General features: G+C 42.0%; 1 protein-coding gene across 1 annotated transcript in view; it reads left to right on the top strand.

Annotated features, from left to right (window-relative positions):
* LOC126480895 (glutamate receptor 1-like) overlaps nt 1-22,179 on the top strand; it is a 1,132,174-nt gene that overhangs the window by 449,093 nt on the left and 660,902 nt on the right. Inside the window, exon 2 of the mRNA XM_050104292.1 lies at nt 13,656-13,811. The gene's annotated coding sequence lies outside the window, so the exon portion shown is untranslated. The remainder of the gene's footprint in view (nt 1-13,655; nt 13,812-22,179) is intronic.

Genomic DNA, 22,179 nt, shown 5'->3' on the forward strand with positions numbered 1-22,179 from the left:
TGTGAATGCCTAAAAAAACTTTTGGAGTTTTTGTATGTGTGTGCAAAGCATTGTGAAAATATCTCAAATAATAAAGTTATTGTAGAGCTGTGAAATAGTTTCAATCATTTGTAATAACCCTGTAGTGTCCAGCTTTACACAGTCAAGTCGTTTAAATGTCTGGGCGTAGAGTTGAAAAGCGATAAGAGGTGGGACGAGCATGTGAGGACTGTGGTACGGAAGGCAAATGGTCGACTTCGGTTTATTGGGAGAATTTTAGGAAAGAGTGGTTCACTTCTAAAGGAAGCCGCATACAGGACGCTGGTGCGACCTATCTTTCAGTACTGCTTGAATGTTTGGTATCCGTACCTGGTCGGATTGAAGGAAGACGTCGAAGCAACTGAGAGGAGAGCTGCTAGATTTGTTACTGGTACGTTCGAACAAAACGTAAGTATTACGGAGATGCTTCGGGAACACAAATGGGAATCCCTGACGGAAGGCGGCGTTCTTTTCGGGGAACGCTGTTGAGAAAATTTAGAGAACCGGCATTTGAAGCTTACTGCCGAACGATTCTGCTGCCCCAAGCATACGTCGCGCGTGAGCACCACGAAAATAAGATACGAGAAATTAGGGCTCATACAGAGGTCTAAAGACAGTGGTTTTTCCCTCACTCTGTCATAGAGTGGAACAGGCGGGGAAATGACAAGTAGTGGTACAGGGTACCGTCCACCACGCATCTTACGGTTGTTTGCGGAGTATCTATGTAGATGTAGATGTAGATGTAGATCAGTGATAAGATTCGCTCGTGACATAGCTATCCTCAGTGAAAATGAAAAGCATTACAGGGTCTGCTGACTGGCAGGAACGGCCTACAGAGTATGGACTGGGAGTAAATCCAAGAAAGACGAAGGTAATGAGAAGTAGCAGAAATGAGAACAGAGAGAAACTTAACATCAGGATTGATGGTCTCAAAGTATATGAAGTTCAGGAATTCTGCTACCTAGGCAGCAATATAACGCATGACGAACGCAGCAAGGAGCTCTTCAAAGTCAAATAGCACTGGCAAAAAGTACGTTCCTGGCCAACGGAAGTCTACTAGTGTCAGACAGAGGCCTGAATATGAGGAATAAATTTATGAAATCTATGTTTGGAGTGCAGCACTGTATGGTAGTGGATTTGGGGCTACAGCCGAACTTTGAAAATTAGGTTCACTGACAAGGTAAGAAAAAGGGACAGGAGTCCTTTTTTTTTTTTAAAAAAAAAAAAAAGAAAAAGCTATTTCATGGACAATGTAAGTTGACCGCCGGCCCCCAAGCACTCATCATTAAGTATTGGCAGCATTCGGAACACTAGGCGTCAACTGTTCTCTGCCTCAGACTGTTGCCGCCGTCTGAAGAAGTGGTGTTGTAATGCCCGTGTTAGCGGATGATTAATTAACTAGTAAGATAATTGTTCTTGTACTTAAACGCTAATGCAACAAATGTTTACTTAATATATTGAACACCGTTTTTCCCTCTCCTCATTGCATTGTATTACAACACCCTTACAGTAATTCCATACTCCTTGCTGTCACTACGTACCGCATCTGAAGATAAACGTCTCCATAATGAGCATTTACGGATCCAAATTACTTCCGTGTCAAAGATTGTACCACACCAATTGATCGGTAGGAGTCGTGCACTTCCGTGAGTTGTTAGTACTGGAAGACAGGCAACAAGTAGTCCCCCTCTGACTTTTTCTAACCCCGCAGTGGCTGCGATACTTACCAACTACCCATGAGGTAAGCGGCTTCCTTTACTTGGATCATTGCCAAGTTCACCAGCGTCATTAAAGTTATCCACACCTTAAAGTATTACTATCGATGTTAGTGTGTTTGTCTGCTACTGAACAGGAAAACACATGCGAAGCTCTTAACATTAGTAGACCTTTCTTGGATACAATTGTTAGTTCTTAGACGCATTTTATTATAAAATACTGCTGAGAACCGCAGTCAGCACGAATACTTGATTCGGGCTGCAGTTTTGCGGCCACAGATCCAAACCAAGTGAGAGTGAAATTAATTGGTACGGCTACCATTTCGAAAACAGCAACGGTTGGTGAAGCACTGCGAATTTTTCAAAACACCAATCGAACAGCACTCTGTAAATGATTTGTCCAATGCTCTAACCGAACTACTGACATCGGCAAAGTGTCTTCTTGCCTTCACTCTTCCTTTTCATGGATCACAAATTTTTTTCGCCCTTTCCATGTTCTCCAGCGAATGAATTATGACGTTACAGACTTTTCGCATGTGCTGTATTCTTGGTGTCACTTTATTCAGCCGACTGTTTCCCATAGAAACAGGTTGTGATCGGAGCTACAGTGGTTGGATGTCACATACTTCTGGCGACGGCAGTGTTCCTACACTGGCCAGCTTCCCGTCAACTGTTGTTTTTTGTGGTATCGATCGACCATGCCGCCACCGACGTTTCAAGTGTACAAGTGGACAGGCAAGAGTTTATGTATTCACGCCATCCGCTGATCAATAGCTGACGGAAAGTTGTAGATAGATCTCTTGTTGTAGCAGCAGTATTTAAATGAATCTAAATGTTTACAGAGACAAAATCTCAAACGTCTATGATGTAAATCTGCGGACTGAAGCGTCGAATGAAAATTTGTATCAAGGCCGGGATTCGTAACGCTGATTCCTGCTTACTAGGCAGATGCGCTAAATACTATGCCTCCTTGGTACAGCGGCGTTGCACAGATTACCCTAGAGAATGCAAGGCGACTGTGCAAAGATGACGTAATGGTAAGCACATCTGCCGAGTGTGCAAGAGACCCGCGTTCGAATCGCGGCATCACATTCGTCGCTTCAGTTTGCATGTATACAGCAGCAATATTCCTTCCTTTCTCACAAACTACTAATGTGGACTACACCAGAACATCGAAACATATCGCATGCAAACAAAATCACCCGCAAATCACTTCACTTCACTTTAACGTTTTCTGGTACATAAACACATCTCTGTTGTGGGTACTCAGAACTGTTACAACCACTTGCGTCGACACCTTTAGGCAACATGCTTGACAAGAGTTCTGGTTTCACAGTGTGCTCGCAGCGAGAGGTGCCGTGAAGTCGTGTTAACTTCCGTCGCAGCCAGTAGGAAGCAAGCTCTCTAGTGAGTCGCATGAGACGGATTAACCGGCCGGGCGATTCGACATGAGGCTTAAAGCGATGGAATTATCGATATGTAATAAAGTACTTTGTTGTCAATCAGAATTTCTGCACTTGTAGGAAGTTGGATCAGAAAGTGAAGGCCCCCGTGTCATAAAAAAAATTAATAAAGAAGATATAACAGCGAAATTAGTTCACAATGTAACCTGAACTGTCCTCTACACAACACCAACATTTAACATGGTCACAACGTATTTCATCTACATCTACATGGATGCTCTGGAAATAACATTTAAGTGACTGGCAGAGGATCCATCGCCGGCCGCGGTGGTCTAGCGGTTGTAGGCGCTCAGTCCGGAACCGCGCGACTGCTACGGTCGCAGGTTCGAATCCTGCCTCGGGCATGGATGTGTGTGATGTCCTTAGGTTAGTTAGGTTTAAGTAGTTCTAAGTTCTAGGGGACTGATGACCACAGATGTTAAGTCCCATAGTGCTCAGAGCCATTTGAACCATTTAGAGGATCCATCGAAACACCTTCACAACTCTCTATTATTCCAATCTCGTATAGCGCGCGGAAAGAACGAACACCTATATTTTTCCGTACTACCTCTGATTTCCCTTGTTTTGCAATGGTGATAGTTTCTCCCTGTGTAGGTCGGCATCAACAAAATATTTTCGCATTCGGAAGAGAAAGTTGGTGATTGGAATTTTGTGAGAAGTTTCCTCCGCAACGAAAAACCTTTTATTTTAATTTTGTCCAGCCCAAATCCTGTATCATTTCAGTGACATTCTCTCCGCTGTTTCGTGGTAATACACAACGTACAGCCCGTCTTTGAACTTTATCGATGTACTGCGTCACTCCTGTCTGGTAAGGATCTCACACCGCGCAGCAGTATTGTAAAAAGAGGACGGATAAGTGTACTGTAGGCAGTCTCTTTAGTAGATCTGTTACATTTTCTAAGTTTCCTGCCAATGAAACGCAGTCTTTGGTGAGCCTTCCCCATAACATTTTCTTTGTGTTCCTTCCAATTTAAGTTTTTCGTAATTGTAATTCCTAGGTATTTATGCATGTTGAATTTACGGCTTTTAGATTTGACTGATATATCGTGTAACCGAAGTTTAACGATTTGCTTTTAGCACTCATGTGGATGACCTCACACTTTTCGTTATTTATGTTCAATTGTCAACTTGCTTACCATACAGACATCTTTTCTAAATCGTTTTTCAATTTGTTTTGATCTTCTGATGACTTTATTAGTCGATAAACGACAGCGTCATGTGCAAACAGCCTAATACGGATGCTCAGGTTATCTCCCAAATCGTTTATATAGATAAGGAACTGCAAAGGGCCTATAACACTACCTTGGGGAACGTCAGAATTCACTTCTCTTCTGTTTGATGACTTTCCGTTAATTACTACGAATTGTGACCTGTCTAACAGGAAATCTTGAATATAATCACATAACCATGAGCACGAAATTTCACAACAAGCCGCTTGTGTGGTACTGTGTCAAGAGCCTGCCGGAACTCAAGAAATAAGGAATCAATTTGAGATTCCTTGTCATCAGCACTCAACACTCCATGCGAATGAAGAGCTAGTTATGTTTCACAAGAACGATGTTTTCTAAATGCATGTTGACTGTGTGTGAATAGACCGTTTTCTTCGTGGTAATTCGTAATCTTCTAACATAATATATGGCCCAAACTCCTACTGCATATCGACGTTAATGATACGGGCCTGCAATTTAGTGGATTACTGTTACTACCCTTCTTGAATATTGGTGTGACCTGGACAACTTTCTTGTCTTTGGGTCTAGATCTTTCTTCGGGCGAACGGTTGTATACAATTGTTAAGTATGGAGCTATTGCATCAGCATACTCTGAAAAGAACCTGATTGGTATATTTAGTGTGTAAGTTGCTTCACTAATCCGAGGATATCTACTTATACGTTACTCATGTTGGCAGCTGTTCTTCATTCGTATTCAGGAATATTTACTTCGTTTTATTCTGTATACAGCGTGTGTTTGTATACATTTGCAGCGACGTTGAACCCGGGTATCAAAATCAGCTTGGTAAAATTCAGGGTTTTGTTTTCTCAGCCATAATTGTAGGGCTGTATTAACCTTAACTAAGAAGAAAGTGTACGGGAATGCTGTACCCAGCAGAGTGCTGCACTGGGTGGAGAAGTTTGGTAACAAAGAGACGGTTATTGCAGATAAACCACTTAGAGCCCGGCCGACAACATGTGACACAGATACGAATCGAGAACGCACTGATAAAGTGATTCTAGGAGACTGACGCGTTAGTGTCACAATCAACAGCTTTAAAAACATCCTGAGAAAAATGGGGCAAGAAACTAAATCTTGAATTTTTTCTAACTGGTTTTCATTCCTGTGTTCAAGGACGGTGCAAATGTGTAGAAATGCGTGGTGACTATTCAACTGTAGTGTCGCGCAGAGGACAGTTCAGACTACGACATGTACTAGTTCAGCTGTTATATGTTCATTATTAAATTTTTTTTGACAACGGAGGAATTACTTTTTTATTCACCATCTCAGTAACAAAGTCTGACGATGTCCATTTAATGAACCAGTAAAATACCAAATGCAATAAAATTTTGTGTGGAAGTTATATGTCTGCATTTCCACTACGAAGTACAGCAATGAGCTTAGGAGAAATCCTCGGTGGCTATGTCTGCATAGCAAGGGACATTGAGGAAAATGTTAATTTTTTCTCCCGTCCATTCCTAACGGTACGTAGAGAATATTCTATCGCATTTCATACTGCAACAGTGAAATGCTGCTAGAAAATAGAATAAATGTACATAACAATACACTTAAGATAACAGCGTCGTTTTTATCTCTGGAGGAAGAGTATCGCATTTAAATACCAAAGCAACAACGTTCCAATTTGTAGACCCAATCACACATCAAAGTAAGGAATTCTATTCCAATACTGTCGTATGGGATGAATGAATAGAATCTTGGGAAAGACAAAAGTAATCATTCGCGCTTTTATAGTACCTAACAAAAGTAAAGTATTTAATTACCTCCCCTTAATATAATAGTGCCACAGACAATTATTTCTTCAGTAATATATTTCTAAAACCAAATTATTAGCCTGTTTTTAGAAACCAAGTTCAATTATCGACTCCGAGTGGCTCATCTTTATATCTAGCAAGGAGCATTTCCACGACTTTGTGTACAGATACGAGGAACAATGAGAGAATTTTATGTAAGAAATTAAATAACCATGTTGAGGCTACAATACAGCTTACGAGATATCGTGTATCAAGAAGAAAATCCTAGCACTAGCATAAGTTTCCATTTAGCCCTATCAGCTTCCTTAGAGACACTTTACTGGACGAAGAATCGAAATGTTATGTACCACTACTCACGCAAATCAATATTTGCTGAACTATCACTACTTTTATGCAGATCAGAAAACTTGCAAGAACATGAGACTAAATATTTTATATGTAAATCGACGCCGGCCGGAGTGGCTGTGCCGTTCTAGGCGCTGCAGTCTGGAGCCGAGCGACCGCTACGGTCGCAGGTTCGAATCCTGCCTCGGGCATGGATGTGTGTGATGTCCTTAGGTTAGTTAGGTTTAATTAGTTCTAAGTTCTAGGCGACTGATGACCTCAGAAGTTAAGTCGCATAGTGCTCAGAGCCATTTTGTAAATCGACAATATGATGATGCCATAGAGCTTCTTCACTCATATAAAGTACTTTGGCTGCAAAATGCACGAAAAATATCGATAGTGAACCAACCAAAGAGAATCGTAACTTTGGAACTGTACTTGCTCCGGTCTTGGATAGCGGTGCTACCTGGTGAAGGTGCTTGAAAAAATGTGGCTCATTTTTTGTGTACGTATCCGCCGCGTGCTGTCAACACGAACCGCCACGTCTCCCGCTTGGCTGTCTGTTAGGATATCCGCTACCTCTTGCAGCCAAAGGAAGTTTCAGCAGGTACTTCACATAAACAAAAAGGATTGATGTGAAATATTGACTGAACCGTTTGGTAAATAAAATGTGGTAGAGGACTTCCGTCTCCAAGTTATCCGCATTTTCTACAGACGGTTTTTTCTTATGCGTTGAAAACTCACCATCCATTAACAAAGAGAACATTTTACAAAACGTGACAGCTGAGGTAAACATTATACATAAAGTGCTTGGAGGTAGGCACATTTTGCGAAATGAGATACTAGATTATCATACCAAACGAGCAGAATTGCATATATCATTAATTTGGAGTGTCTCAGGATGTTTCTATTCCACGTTTAAAAAATGCACCTCTTAATGATAAAAATATGGTTTTCCAGAAATTCTTTTTGTCTAAGAAAAATCTGCAGACAGGAAAGGTAAGTGAAAAATTCACAGTCTGTGTAAGAAAGTGTCAATGTATAAAAGATATTTGGCAAATGGGAAGTATGTGCATGAATGCTAAGATATAGAAATGGAAAGGAAGATTGGTGTAACCTACAGCAGATATTCGTACTGTTACAGTATTTGCTGGTCATGAAACAGTGCCACACCCAAATTGTTTCTCACAACATCCGTTATCTCGAGATGACTCGTGTTTTCTACACGTTGCCTATAGATGCCACCTGATGGATATATTTTAACTACTTTGTCTGTGTAGATGTTTAACTCAGTAGTCGGTGTATTGAACTTGACTGCCGTCATGTACTTTTTGCTTGCATAGCATTTTGATTGTATTTTGATTTATTTTTTAAGTTCATCCTGCTTTTTGTGATTTCCCTGTTCGGAAAACGAAAGGAAATGAACCAATCTCAAATACTTTAGGAGACTTTCGACGGCGATTTGTCAGATGTATTTAGCGACAGTGAAGGCGATGGTGACTATGTGAATTTTTTTATGGCTCTGATTACGATTCCAGTGATAGGGACGTCATTAGACCTGTAAAGAAGCGTAACGTGGCAGGTTTTACAAGTGATTCTACAATAAGTCAATGGTGATCGTGATTCTGGTCATGCGAATGATTCGTTTTGTCATAATGTTAAACTTTTCAAGACTCCTACTGTGTCTCAACCGAGCACTGGCTTTGACAGTTCACGAGTGAGACTCGGACGCCATTTAGAATGTGTTAATATAGCCTAAATTACCGAATACTTGATCCTGGGAAAATTTAAAGTCCACAGGACAAAGAAGAAAGAGGAAGAAACTGTCACTTGAAGTTTCAGACGTTTAGTCAGTGACACTTGGTAATAACATAAGCAAGTTCAGATATTTCCACTAGACCCTGGCTCCTATAAGACAGTTACCCAGAGGAAATGAGGCTGTCACCCAAAGTCGAGTAGTACCTACAAAGCACTCCGGCAGTACAGCAGACTCGATGGTCCAGCGAAGCAGACACATATGCTGACAGTCCAGCGGCAGCGGCGGTGTGCAGACGGTGGCAATGCATAGGTAACAGTTGTCTGCTTTAAGTGGCGGCCCAAAGAGGAGCGCATCCGCTTGTATGTGTCCGGCTACGTCGCCATGTTTAAAACTCCTCTGACAGATGACTTGTGGGCCAGCGTTCAAGTGGAGTAATTACCGCCGCTTGCTCTGGAGCGCTTAAACATATGATGACCTTGGTTTCTGCCATCGATGCATTATCGTCATCGGCGACAAGGATATAAATAAAACCTTTTCATTCAAATTTTGTATATAATCCTACCAATTTCTTGCATCCCCGCCTGAAACGAAAGACATAAATATGGAGCGTGTTCCAGAGTCAGACTACAGCAACAGAGAGGTTACAACAGAGGTAGCCGTGTGGTCAGCACTTGTAAACAGGGAGCTGATAACGACACGGAGGTGGCCTCCCAGATGGCGTCAGTTCCTCCACTATCGGAACATAGCCGAGAGGGCTGACCTAAGCGGGATGCCCTAGACATGCTGGCGTCACAATGTGACCCGAGCGGATCGCCATCCAGGGCTGTACATAATCTATCGGAATCATCTACAGGCCCTAGGTGTTTGATTGTCGCTGTGCTCCGTCTGCCTCAGATTCCGTACACCGTCGGTGAGTTCGCTGTAATGTGGACTCTGCTAACGAATTAACTAGCATCCGACTGTGCCCCGGAATGTTTTCGGCACACTATGTAATGAGTGAGTGAGGCCCCTGGCCCCGTGGCAGATCACCACAGTAGTCTGTATGCTATAGTGTCCCATGATGTAGTGTGTTTCTAGGAAATGGGTGTTCAACGCAGACGAAAATTCACATGCAACGTAGTTTTTCTTTCCTTTCATCAGTCTTTTGGCTCCACGGGAGTCAGTGCATGCATGATGGGGAGGCCGTTGATGCAGCAAGACGTTGGTTCTGACGTCGACCAGTAGAGTGATACCATGCAGTCATACAGGCCTTCCGAGTAAAAAGGCACAAGGCAATCGCATTGAACGTAGGTTATGTTGAATTATATGGTTTTTGCAGCCAGAAAGGTGGAGAATAATATGGCGTATTGTAATCCTGAGTGTATCAAACTGCTTTCAGGAAAAAATGGGTTGCACTACTTATTGAACGCTCCTTGCATTCCTCTCCTCTCATATTTACTACAAGCTCACATTCTCCCGTAACTCTTTCTTCCATTTATTCCCCTACTGCCGCATTCCAGTCTTGCGTGGCCACAGGATTATCATCTACTTTCACACACTAAATTAACCCTTCAGTCATCATCATCATCAGTTATCTGCTATATTAGCAGGTCCTTTGCCTCTCCATTTTCTATTGCTTCCTTCTTAAGACTGCTGTATGTTGTGCCGTCCATCATGTCAACCAGTATCTGGAATCTCTTCCTTCCTCGCTTCCTTTTCCCTTCTACATAACCTTCTAAAACTGTTTTTATCAGTCCGTCATTCTTTCCTAATATATGCCCAATCCAATTTCTTTTTCTTCTCTTTATTATATCTAGTAACTGTCTTTTCTCTCCCACTCTTCTCAGTACCTCTTCATTTTTTACTCTGTCCATCCAACTTATTCTTTCCATCTTCCGCCATGTCCAGATCTCAAAAGCCTCCAGCCTTTCTCTGTCTTTTTTCCTCATAGTGCATGTTTCAGCGCCATGTAGAAGAACACTCCATACAAGACATTTTATGAGTCTCTTTCTGAGTTCTCTGTCCAGACCGCTGCAGAAGATTCTCCTTTTCTTATAAAACGCCTCTTTTGCCATTGCTATCCTTGTTTTAATTTCTGTGGTGCACTTCCAGTCGGTGTCTATCCTGCTTCCAAGATACTTAAAAATTTTGCTCCTGTTCTAGTGTTTCTCCATTCAGCACAATTTTTATTTCCTTATTTCCTCCTATTGCCAATACTTTTGTTTTATTTGTGTTAATTTTCATTCCATATTTTTTTCCGTTAGTTGCAGTGGTGTCCACCAAATCCTGTAATTCTTTTTCCCCTGTGGCTAGAAGGACCATGTCATCAGCAAATCTCAAGCACCCTACTCTTCTTCCTCCAATTTCTACTCTATTGTCAATCATATTTTCCAAGTACAGGTTGAAAAGAGTAGGTGATAAACAGCATCCTTGTCTTACTCCTTTCCCTAGTCTGATCCAGTTTGTACTTTCTCCTCTCACTTTAACTGAAACTTTTTGATTAAGGTACAATGAGTTTATAAGTCTTCTGGTTTTCCAGTCCACTCTCTTTTCCCTCATAATAGTCACCAGTTTGTCCCAAACCACATTGTCAAATGCCTTTTCTAAATCGAAGAAGCACATATATAGGTCTCTTCCTTTTTCAATAAACCTTTCTCCCAAGATTCGTAGGAGCCCTATTGCATCTCTGATTCCCGTATTCCGTCTAAAGCCAAACTGCTCCTCGCCGAGATTCTCCTCTATTACTTTCTCAAGTCTTTTATTAATTATTCTTAACATCACTTTGGCTGCATGTGAAATGAGGCTGATTGTCCTGTGCTCGCTGCATTTCTTGGTTCCTTGTTTTTTCGGTAATGGAATCATTACTGTTGTCAAAAAGTCCTCAGGCCATTCACCACTGTCATGTATTTTATTACATAACCTCAATATTTCTCTTATTCCATTGTGGTTCAAGCATTTTAGTATTTCTCCCGGTATTGTATCTGTACCTACTGCTTTGCCATTTTTCATTGCAGCAATGGCAGACTTTACTTCTTCCATTATGATGGTCGGTCCTTTCTCTTCATCACTTACACTGTTGTGTGATTCAAGTTCCAGAGTTTCTGGTTTGCTATTTGTGTCATATAGCTCTTTTATATATTCTTCCCATCTCTGGAGGACATCGTCACGATCTTTGTACACTACCTCTTCGTCTTTACTCAAAATTTCCATAGTAGCACTTCCTGTTCTGTTTTGTTCCCATGTCATAGTCTTTACTCTGTTGTATAGTAAGTCGTATCTTCCCTTCCTGTCCAGTTCTTCAATTTCATCACATTCCTCTTTTAGCCATTTTTTCCTAGCCTGCTCTGTTTCTCTTCGCAGTTCGTTATTTAACCTTCGGTATATCTTTCTTGCATCTTCAGTGTTCTTGTTTTTCAATTTTCTTCTCTCCTCCATCTTGGAAATCATTTCTTGTGTAATCCATGGTTTTTTTTACCTTTTCCCTTTTACATATCCTATATTTTGCTGTCCTGCTTTAATGATTCCTTCTTTCAGCATATTCCAGTACTCGTTGGCATTATCAGGTGCTTCTTTGTCTCTTAATGTGTTTAGGAAGTCCCGAGACAGCATTTCTGTAATTTGTTCTTTGTTGGACCTTATCTTCCTAGATCCCACTTCTTCACCATTGTCGCCTTTTTCAGTTTTTTCATTCTTATTTCTATTTCTGCCATAAGTAAGTTGTGGTCACTATTAATATCTGCACCTGGTAATGTGTGCACCTTCTTGATTCCATTCCTGTATCTTTCTTCTACCAGTATAAAATCGATTTGGTTTCTATATTTATCCCCTGGTGATTTCCAAGTGTAGAGCCTCCTCTTATGGTTCTTGAACCGTGTGTTTGCCGCTATCAGCTGCCTTTCCCTGCAGAAGTCAATTAACCATTCACCTCTGTCATTTCTCTTTCCAAGACCATGACTGCCTACTATGTTTCCCTCTTTCCCATCTCCCACAATGGCGTTCCAGTCTCCCATTACTATTTTGCAGCATTTTTTATTTTCGTCCATTATTCTCTCTATTACATTTTACGTTTCCTCTACAATTTGGTCATCATGTTCTGAAGTTGGCATATACACCTGGAAAATCAGTAAATCTTTTTGTGCTCCTTTCAGCCTTACACCAATAACCTGGTCATTTGCATAGTCTACATATTCCACACATTTAACCAATTCCTTTGTCATAATCATTCCTACTCCATTAATTCCTTTTACTTCTCCTCCTGAGTAGTAGAATACATATTCATCTGACTGCAACTCTCCATGTCCATTCCATCTTACCTCAGCAACTCCTACGAGGCCCATATGATTCTTTTCCATCTCTCTTTTAAGGTTTTCTAGTTTTCCTGCTTGTAGCAGAGTTCTGACATTCCAGGTACCAATTCTCGTTTTGATTTTTTGCCTCCTTTCAAGTTGTCCCCCCCGGAGATCCGAATGGGGGACTATTTTACCTCCGGACACTGATTTAACATGAGAGGAAGCCATTTTTTATGCATAAAATGGAGACTGCATTATGCAGGGAAGATAATCTGCGGTGGTATTTCGTTGCCTTCCGCAGTTCTGGAGGCCGCCCCTAACATGGGATACAGACGCCTTTTGCAGCCGCCCGCTCCGGGTCAGACGCTGCATGAGAAGTATAGGTTGGAAAATGAAAGCCCCCTAGCCCTCGAAACCTAATAGCGTCAGGGTCGGAAAAGAACGAGAGCTGGCCGAGGGTGGCCAGATAGGAAAGATAAAAGTGAGGAGCCTGGCATAAGTAAGTGGAAGCAATGCCAGGACTCAGCTCGGGGCCCCGTGGTCGCCAGCCACGTATCACTAGGTGTGACTCCCTGAGGAGTCAGTATCCTCATATAAATTCTCTATGTCTTCACCTCTATGTTACTTCAGCTTGTATATCTGAACTAAAATTGTTGGCGTTGATTTGCTGTTAATGTTGATGAGAATAACTCTATCACCTAACTGTTCGCAGTATCTCAGTGTCTACCACACCTTCCTCTTCATGACGAATCCTACGCCTGTCATACCATTTTCTGCTGCTATTCATTTTACCCCATATTTATCTGACTAGAAATCCTTATCTTCCTCCCATTTTACATCAATGATCCCGCTATACCTAGACAGAAACTTTGCATTTCTTTTTTCAGATTTTCTAGCTTCCGTACTAAATTTCAAATTCTGAATCTCTCTGATTCATAGCATGTTAATTTTTCGTTGATCATTCCACATGTTTTTCGTGGTTATGTAGGCAGAAAGCAAAATTTTCCTAAGTATGGGAGTTTCTTCTTCCACACCACTAGTTCAATTTTAATTCGGTTTGTTTGTGAGAGAAAGAACTGCACCTATGACGCCAGGTCTGATAGAGATATTTTTTCGCTTTGTTCCAGGTGCGATCTTCGAGCAGGGCACAGATGAGGTGCAGGACGCCTTCAAGTTCGCCGTCCTCACGCACAGCCAGAACGCCTCCTCTGGCCGTCGCTTCGAGCTGCAGGCGTTCGTCGACGTCATCAACACCGCCGATGCCTACAAGTTGTCCAGAATTAGTGAGTAGCCCTTTTACAGTAGCCATTTACCTTTGGCTGAAACATCTAGCCTGCTGTTACTGTCCTTCATGAGTAGCGGAAGAGTGGAGGGTGGAAGCGTTCATACATTTCAGTATAATGCACCGTCACAGCAAAGTATTTAAAAAATAATGTGATACACAAAACAGAACATTTGTACGGAGAAAATATTTGTCGAAATTGTGACGGATACGCTTCCTTTTTCCAAAAAATACGTGATATATGAAGTGATAACTCTGGACTAGCAACATCGGCTAAACATGAAATGTAACAGAATGTCCCCAGCCGAATTCTGCTTGCATTTAGTCGATGAATTCCCGTCTTTGAATATTGGTGTTCCTACTTCTTTTAAGCAACATTAGTTCGAAACCGGATCGTCTGCCTTTGCTGCTTTTTTTTTTTAAATCATCCATCTTATGATTGGTTCGATGTGGCTCACCATGAGTTCTTCTACTGTGATGGCCCCCTCAGTGTAGCACTGACGCTCCGTTATCCTCTCTGTCTTTCCCCACCATTATTTGCTCTACAGCTTCCACTAGTACCGTGGAGCTTACTCCCTCCTGTCTTAACATGTTCTGTCGTCCTGTCTACCCTTCTAGTAAGTGCTTTTACATATTCCTTTCTCAGTGATTCTGCGGCGTATCTCTTTTTTTTGTCGTATCTTGGCTGCTATGAAATCAAAATAAAGTCGACTAATTTCAATATCACACCATGAGCTTCTAAAATCTGTTCTAAAAATATACATTCATCTCATTACAGTTGTAATATCATTTCACAGCAAAAAAAGCGTAATTGAAATAGGGAATCATCATGTTGTTCTGGTATACATTCAAGTTGCTCTGAAGCGCTGAAGCAAGAGCATAGCCAGTGATATGAGTTTAAAGGGTAGCGTTATATATATCTTTTTTAGTTTCTTCAAAGAGGGAAGAATGGAGGGACTACTACGCCTGCTACGGTGCAACACACTCTTATTTACACAGGAAGTATGGACACACTGTAAACATTTGATAGTTCACAATTCCAGTTCACAGCAGATTTTCGTAAATTGTAGCCAACACCTAGAGAATAATCCCAACAGTCCTCTGTCAAGCAAATCCCTCAGTAAATTGTGGAGCACTAGTCCATTATTGTAGGGAGCGAGGAGGGAGTGGTGAGGGGCTGGGCCAAAACTAAATTATTCCTTTTGACATGGACTTTATTATACTCCGTTTCAAAACACAATAAAGAAATTATGAAAACTGGTAAGACGTTAGCTTTAAACATTTCCATAAAATGATTCAAGACTCTACTCAAAACCTTTGGCATGAACATTCAATTTATTTTCTTTACAGAGTAAAACTTTGACCTACTATTTTGAAATAAGTTTAAAAGAAAGTAAATTTAAAAAAAAAATTAATGTGGCCAAGCACAGAGTAGAACTTAAGCCCACAGCATGGAAAACTAATGAACCATGAATATGACGTGAAATTAACTTAAAACTTAAATCTATTTCTAAGCCAGTCTTAGTTAACTGTAACTGTAGCTACGTAAAATTTCTAGATTTTACAGTTTTTGATAAAAGCGCGTAATAGTAACGACACAAGCACATGTTTATCAACAGGACCAAATTTAAATTTCCTCACTTGTCTTAAAATTCAGTAACGTTATTCTAAGAGTAACTCACAGTAACTTTTACAGCCTGTAAGATATGATTGCTTCTCGAAGTCTAATCTTAATGTTTAAGGATAATATGAAGACTCAAGGTAGCAGAGAAAAGTACTCAGTTAATGAACAGAATTACGTTATTGCATGTGAGGCAACTAGCAAAAGTGGAAATAAAGTTACCAACAAATTACTCAACCTATGCAGATTGCCTCACATTCAGCCACTAGTAGTACGAAAGTCCCCAACTGTCAAACTGGCCACCGTCATTGGAATACAACAAATTCCTATAACGTAAAGCGATTACTACACAAGCCGCAAACCATATACAGAAACACACATGGCATACCAGTTACAAATTGAAAACGGAATTCTTAGTTACCCGTACTTGTGTATTCACAATAGTTTAGTTAGTAAGCCGGCCGGAGTGGCCGAGCGGTTCTAGGCGCTACAGTCTGGAACCGCGCGACCGCTACGGTCGCAGGTTCGAATCCTGACTCGGGCATGGACGTGTGTGATGTCCTTAGGTTAGTTAGGTTTAAGTAGTTCTAAGTTCTGGGGGACTAATGACCTCAGAAGTTAAGTCCCATAGTATCAGAGCCATTTGAACCATTTTTAGTTATACTAGAACAAAAAATAACGTGACCGGCAGCCGGGTCACTCTAACGTTAAGCACTACTTAGAACACTGCAAGATACTTACGTTCTTAATCAACCTTTCCGAAGTTTAGTTTGAATAAACACTCTTTAACCGATTGGCTTACACAGCGGTCTCACAGCAGGTCATGGTTTCAAGTCCGTTATTACATTGCCGGTTGTGAGACGGGCCAAGCAGCTATAGCTTCTTCTTACAAGGGAGGCCACGACGTAGGGATCACAGATTTACTTCGACCTTTGTCCACCTTCAGTAGGCCATTAAAACAAATCTGGTAATTCCGAGAAAATTACAACAAAAGTTTAACACGTATATTACGTACCGGATGTATCTGTGCGTAGGGGCCCGATGTTAAAGGTCATGGTGGTCAAGTGATTAGCGTTCGAGCTTCGTTAGACGTTGTGAGCCGATGGTTCGACTCCTGCTCTAACTTAATATTTAATCTATATTTTTTTCATCATTGGTCATACTATACTATTTAATTTATATGACATATGCGAGGTAATATAATTAAATAAAACACTTTAATGTTATTTGTCTAATTATTATTTTTAATTAAATTTATTCATTAGAACAAACATATTTGTAACTACCGACAGCTAAACGAGGGAACGCCTGGAGTTTTCCTGAAAATGTGTGTTTGTCATGTGAAAGGTGGCTACACTGAGCCACAGCGCCAGAGATTGCGCCAGAGAGTATTATTCAGCCGCCTCCACTGGCAGTTCTTGTTGAGAAGTCGTGGTGGGAGTGCTTATTGTGAAGTAACAGTAGTCAGTGTTTGTTGAGATGTAGTAGTGGGCAGTTCTTATCGAGAAGTCGTGGTGGAGAGTGCTTGTTGAGATGTAGCAGTGGTGAGTCGTAGTTGAGAAGTTGCGGTAGTGAGTGCTTGTTCAGAATTTGTAGTATTGTTTTGATGGGCTAGACACCAGATGTTATTGGATTGGGGATGCTGTAATGATCAGAGTGTGCTTTTCGTCAATATATATGAAGGTAAAAAAATTCCCTTTTTTTATTACTATTTCAATGTCTTAAACAATAATGCCTCTTGGTCACAGGTTCAGTCAACAAAGCATCTGGCTCGTGTTCTTGTATTAGACTGCATTTCTGGTTTCTATGTGCAATTATAGTATTTCTGGTTTTTTTTAATTACTTCAGTGTAAATGGTGTTTAAAATATCTGTCTTATTGAGGAAGAACCGTGCCAGATGTGTACGTTGAATCACACTTCCACATACAGAACAGCGACACTTGTGCCTTGTTGTTTCGTAGGTTTTATAGTTGCTGGGGACTTAATTAATTAATTGTGTTAACGGAAGTTTTCTTTCGTTCTTTGTTGTTATTCTATGCAGTCAGATTGCGTACTATACCAGACAGGGCCCACCGGTTACAAGACTGCGTAACCGGACAGTCAGCTACTAAAAAATTAAAATTATTTGCATAAAATTTAATTAAGCCCCCATGCCCATGATTTACGAACTCCCTTACACACGCAGTCTCATAAGGTACCCAGAACTACACTATATGATCAAAAGTATCCGGACACACCCAAAACATACGTTTTTCATATTATGTGCCAGTTACTCCATATCATCAATGTCAGTAGTTATTAGCCATCATGAGAGAGCTGAATGGGGCGCTCCACGGAACTCACTTCGGACGTGGTCAGGTGATTGGGAGTCACTTGTGTCATAAGTCTGTACGCGAGATTTCCACACTCCTAAATATCCCTAGGTCCACTGTTTCCGATGTCACAGTGAAGTGGAAACGCAATAGGACACTTACAACATAAAAACGTACAGGCCGACCTCGTCTGTTGACTGACAAAGACCGCCGACAGTTGAAGATGGACGTAATGTGTAATAGGCAGACACCTATCCAGACCATAACACAGGAATTCCAAACTGCATCAGGATCCAGTGCAAGCACTATGACAGTTAGACGGGAAGTGAGAAAACTTGGATTTCGTGCTCGAGCGGCTGCTCATAAGCCACACATCAAGCCTGTAAATGCCAAACGACGCCTCAGTTGGTGTAAGGAGCATTAACATTGGAGGATTGTACAGCGGTAAAACGTTGTGTGAAGTGGCGAATCACGGTACACAATGTAGCAATCCGATGGCAGGTTGTGGGTATGGCGAATGCCCGGTGAACGTTATCTGCCAGCGTGTGTAGTGCCTACAGTAAAATTCGGAGGCGGTGGTGTTATGGTGTGGTCGTGTGTTTCATGGAGGGGGTTTGCACCCCTTGTTGTTTTCCGTGGCACTGTCACAGCACAAGCCTACATTGATGTTTTAAGCACCTTCTTGCTACCCACTGTTGAAGAGCAATTCGGGGACAGCAACTGCATCTGTCAAAATGATCGAGCACCTTTTTATAATGCATGGACTGTAGCGGAGTGGTTACACGACAATAACATCCCTGTACTGGATTTGCCTGCGCCGAGTCCTGACCTGAATCCAACAGAACAACTTGGGGATGTTTTGGAATGCCAACTTCGTGCCAGACCTCATCGACCGACATCGATACCTCTTCTCAGTGCAGCTCTCCGTGAAGAATGGGCTCTCATTCCCCAAGAAACCTTCCAGCACCTTATTGAACGTATGCCTGCGACAGTGGAAGCTGTCATCATGACTAAGGGTGGGTTAACAACGTACTGAATTCCAGAATTGCAGATGGAGGGCGTCAGGAACTTTTAAGTCCTTTTCAGCCAGGTGTCCGGATGTTTTTGATCATGTAGTGTACTTTGCACCTCGACGCTTCGAGCTGCAGACACAGAGGCAAGCCCCATTTGGCATTTAACCTGCGTAGTGGTGAAACGTTGCTAATGTAACAAGAACGAATAGCGTAGCAACAAAGATGTTAATATCACAGAATTTAAACTACAAAAATGAAGATGTGGGCGTTGGTTGAACCGTCACCTCATACACCGTGGTCTGACGAATCTCGAACGCTAACCACCTTTTGGTTCAGTTTGTTCGTAATTGTTCGTTGTTCAAAATGGTTCAAATGGCTCTGAGCACTGTGGCACTTAACATCTGAGGTGATCAGACCCCTAGAACGTAGAACTACTTAAACCTAACTAACCCAAAGACATCACATACATCCATGTCCGAGGCAGGATTCGAATCTGCGGCCGTAGCAGTCGCGCGGTTCCGGACGAGAGCGCCTAGAACCGCTCGGCCACAGGAGCCGGCATTGTTCGTTGTATCTGATCGTAGCGGACGTCAGGTGATACCCGCTGAAGTTCGTTGTTGATACCTTCACTCCGTTTTTTTTATTACAGAGGCCAGCCAGCGCTCTCACCGATCACAATGAGCTACCGTACCGCCGACCACTGGACCACGGCGGGCTCTCAACATTCAGCACCTACACACAGATCCATCAGTGACATGATACAGGCGTAAAACTTCTCTCGTGATTTTCTCTGAATCGCTACAGTAATGCACCTTACTACCTACACATATTGTTGTTTTAATGGCCTACTAAAAGCGTACAAAGTTTGAAGGTTTGAAGTAAACCCGTGGTCCCAACGTCGTGGCCCTCTCTTGTTAGTGTTGTTCTTTTCTGTTAACAGATGGCATGACATGTGAAACGTCCCCTTAGAAAAACTATAAATTACTGTGCTGGTAAACTTCTACGTTATTTGATACAGAGACAGCTGAGTAAAACTGAACGTACTCAGACATTTCTCTCTTATTCTGATCATCAATAAACTGACACACAATATTCTTAGTGCAACGCAGTTTGACTTTCAATAATCCCTACAAAAGAATGGCTCCGACTAACAATAACCTATATCTTTCATGAATCACTCACCTCACAAAAATCTTCGTTACTCGAATTAATGCAATAAAGCGAGCACCAATATTGCCAGTTAAATAAAAGATTCTAACTACTGAAGGCACTAACTACTGATAGGCATAGTTAGCAAATGAAAGATTTTGATAGAGAACAAACAATGTATTTAACTTAATAATGTTCAAAAGTCAACACATATATATCAGTGCATGATATCCAGTCGTACAAATTTCCTCTTTCTGACGGACACACTTCCATATCGTCCGCTGTCAATACTCTGGCATCTGTGTCCCCACATTCACCACTGCTGGCGGCTCACCTCCAACTGCGCAACGCTACACGCTGTTCACATCCAATTGCCCAACACTACACAAGCAAATATTCCAGCAATGAGTTCAACCAGCCACAGACTGCTCACAGCACAGTCAGTGATTTTCATACAGAGCGCTACGTGGCGTTACCAACATAAAAACCTAAGCAGCCTACTTACACATGTAATATACCACTGTAAAGCTGAGAAATCGATCTATTTAGTGGTGTATAACACACTAAGTTTCTTTCGATATTTTGCAAGCTATAAGCATCGTTTTCACATTTTATTTGTTTCATTCCTCCAGCCCCATCAACAGAACACCCTCCCTACGTCGTGCAGTGTGTAAAGCGTGCAAGAAGAAAAGTGATACACGGTATGAGTATGAGAAATGTCTAGTGGCGTTGCACGTGCCAGTATTTTTTCGGGTATATCACACTAACAAAGTTTCCAGAACAGTATAACCTCCAGTCTTCATCACTTCAATAAATATGAAGGATAGATTTATGAAGAATACCTGTCACAAAATTATATTATTTTGAGAAAAGTGTGTAGGACAAAATAAGCTGGTTTTAATAGTAAATATAAGGTTGACTATCGGGAAAAGTATTACTTAGTCAATGGGTTAACCAGGACGCTAAGAACCAGCCTATCAATATCGAACAATATCTCATCCATTTCTAGTGGATCCGAATACTGCGGAACACGGTTTTAATACCACAGTTCCCTCTGACTCTGACGACATCGTGGCGACAGACTATCGGAGCCAGGAAACACGACCGGGACTCCCGTGATTAGACTGTCATAATGCTGAGAACGTGCCACAGTACTGGTGAGAATTCAGCCCTGACGTCTATTACAGAACGATGGCTGATCCGCACAAATTCAACTCACTGTGCAGACAGGGCACCACCAACATACACCCGCCACTATCACAAGTGAGGACTGTCCTCTATCCCACAACAACTGACATCCGCAGGCGCCGCCCTTTACTTGACACACACAGCCGTGCGGTTAGAGGCGCCATGGCACTGATTGCGCGGCCTCTCCCGTCGGAGGTTCGACTACTCCCTCGGGCAGTGGTGTATGTGTTGTTCTTAGCATAAGTTGAAGTTAGTTTAAGTAGTGTGTAAGTCTAGGGACCGATGACCTCAGCAGTTTGGTCCATTAGAAATTCACACACATTTGAACATTTGACACACACACACACACACACACACACACACACACACACACACACAGAAACACACGGCAGGCCAGTAGTCCCGCAACCTGCAGCAAACATGAGGCCTTAACCACCGGAAACTCGCCATCGCGCCACTGGTCTACCTTACACACTACAACCCGGCTGGCCCCGGCATTCCTGCGCAGCGTCTAAACAGCAGAACTCTGCAAACTCGCGTCGCTACGGCCTAGAAAGAAAACTAAAGACGACAGTCGATCAAAACAAAGAAGCAGCAAGTCGCGGCAAGATCGACAATAGACGACTGCAGGTAAATATTTCTGGCGCGCGGCTAAATAATGTAGTCCAGCAGAAATCCAGTTAACAGGCAGGTAGTGAGGAAACGATGTTAAATGAGATAGAGGCAACTTTTGCACAGCACGATTTGAGGTGTGCCGTAGCTTGGTTTTATCTCCGGCTTCACGCTAGCAACCAGGCCTATGCGTCGCCCCACTGACACCTTTTACCAGCCGCGGAAGGATTTGTTGTTAGCATAATCGCAATGTACCGATCCCGTTGTGAGGTATAGCGGATACAAGCAGAATATCTTGCCAAATTAAACATAATACTATTGAAAAACTGTATTTATCAATCACTTGATTTATATAAGCTCTGGAGCCGAGCGACCGCTACGGTCGCAGGTTCGAATCCTGCCTCGGGAATGGATGTGTGTGATGTCCTTAAGTTAGTTAGGGTTAATTAGTTCTACGTTCTAGGTGACTGATGA

The sequence above is a fragment of the Schistocerca serialis genome, chromosome 5 (genome assembly GCF_023864345.2).
Source record: "Schistocerca serialis cubense isolate TAMUIC-IGC-003099 chromosome 5, iqSchSeri2.2, whole genome shotgun sequence".
NCBI lineage: Eukaryota > Metazoa > Arthropoda > Insecta > Orthoptera > Acrididae > Schistocerca > Schistocerca serialis.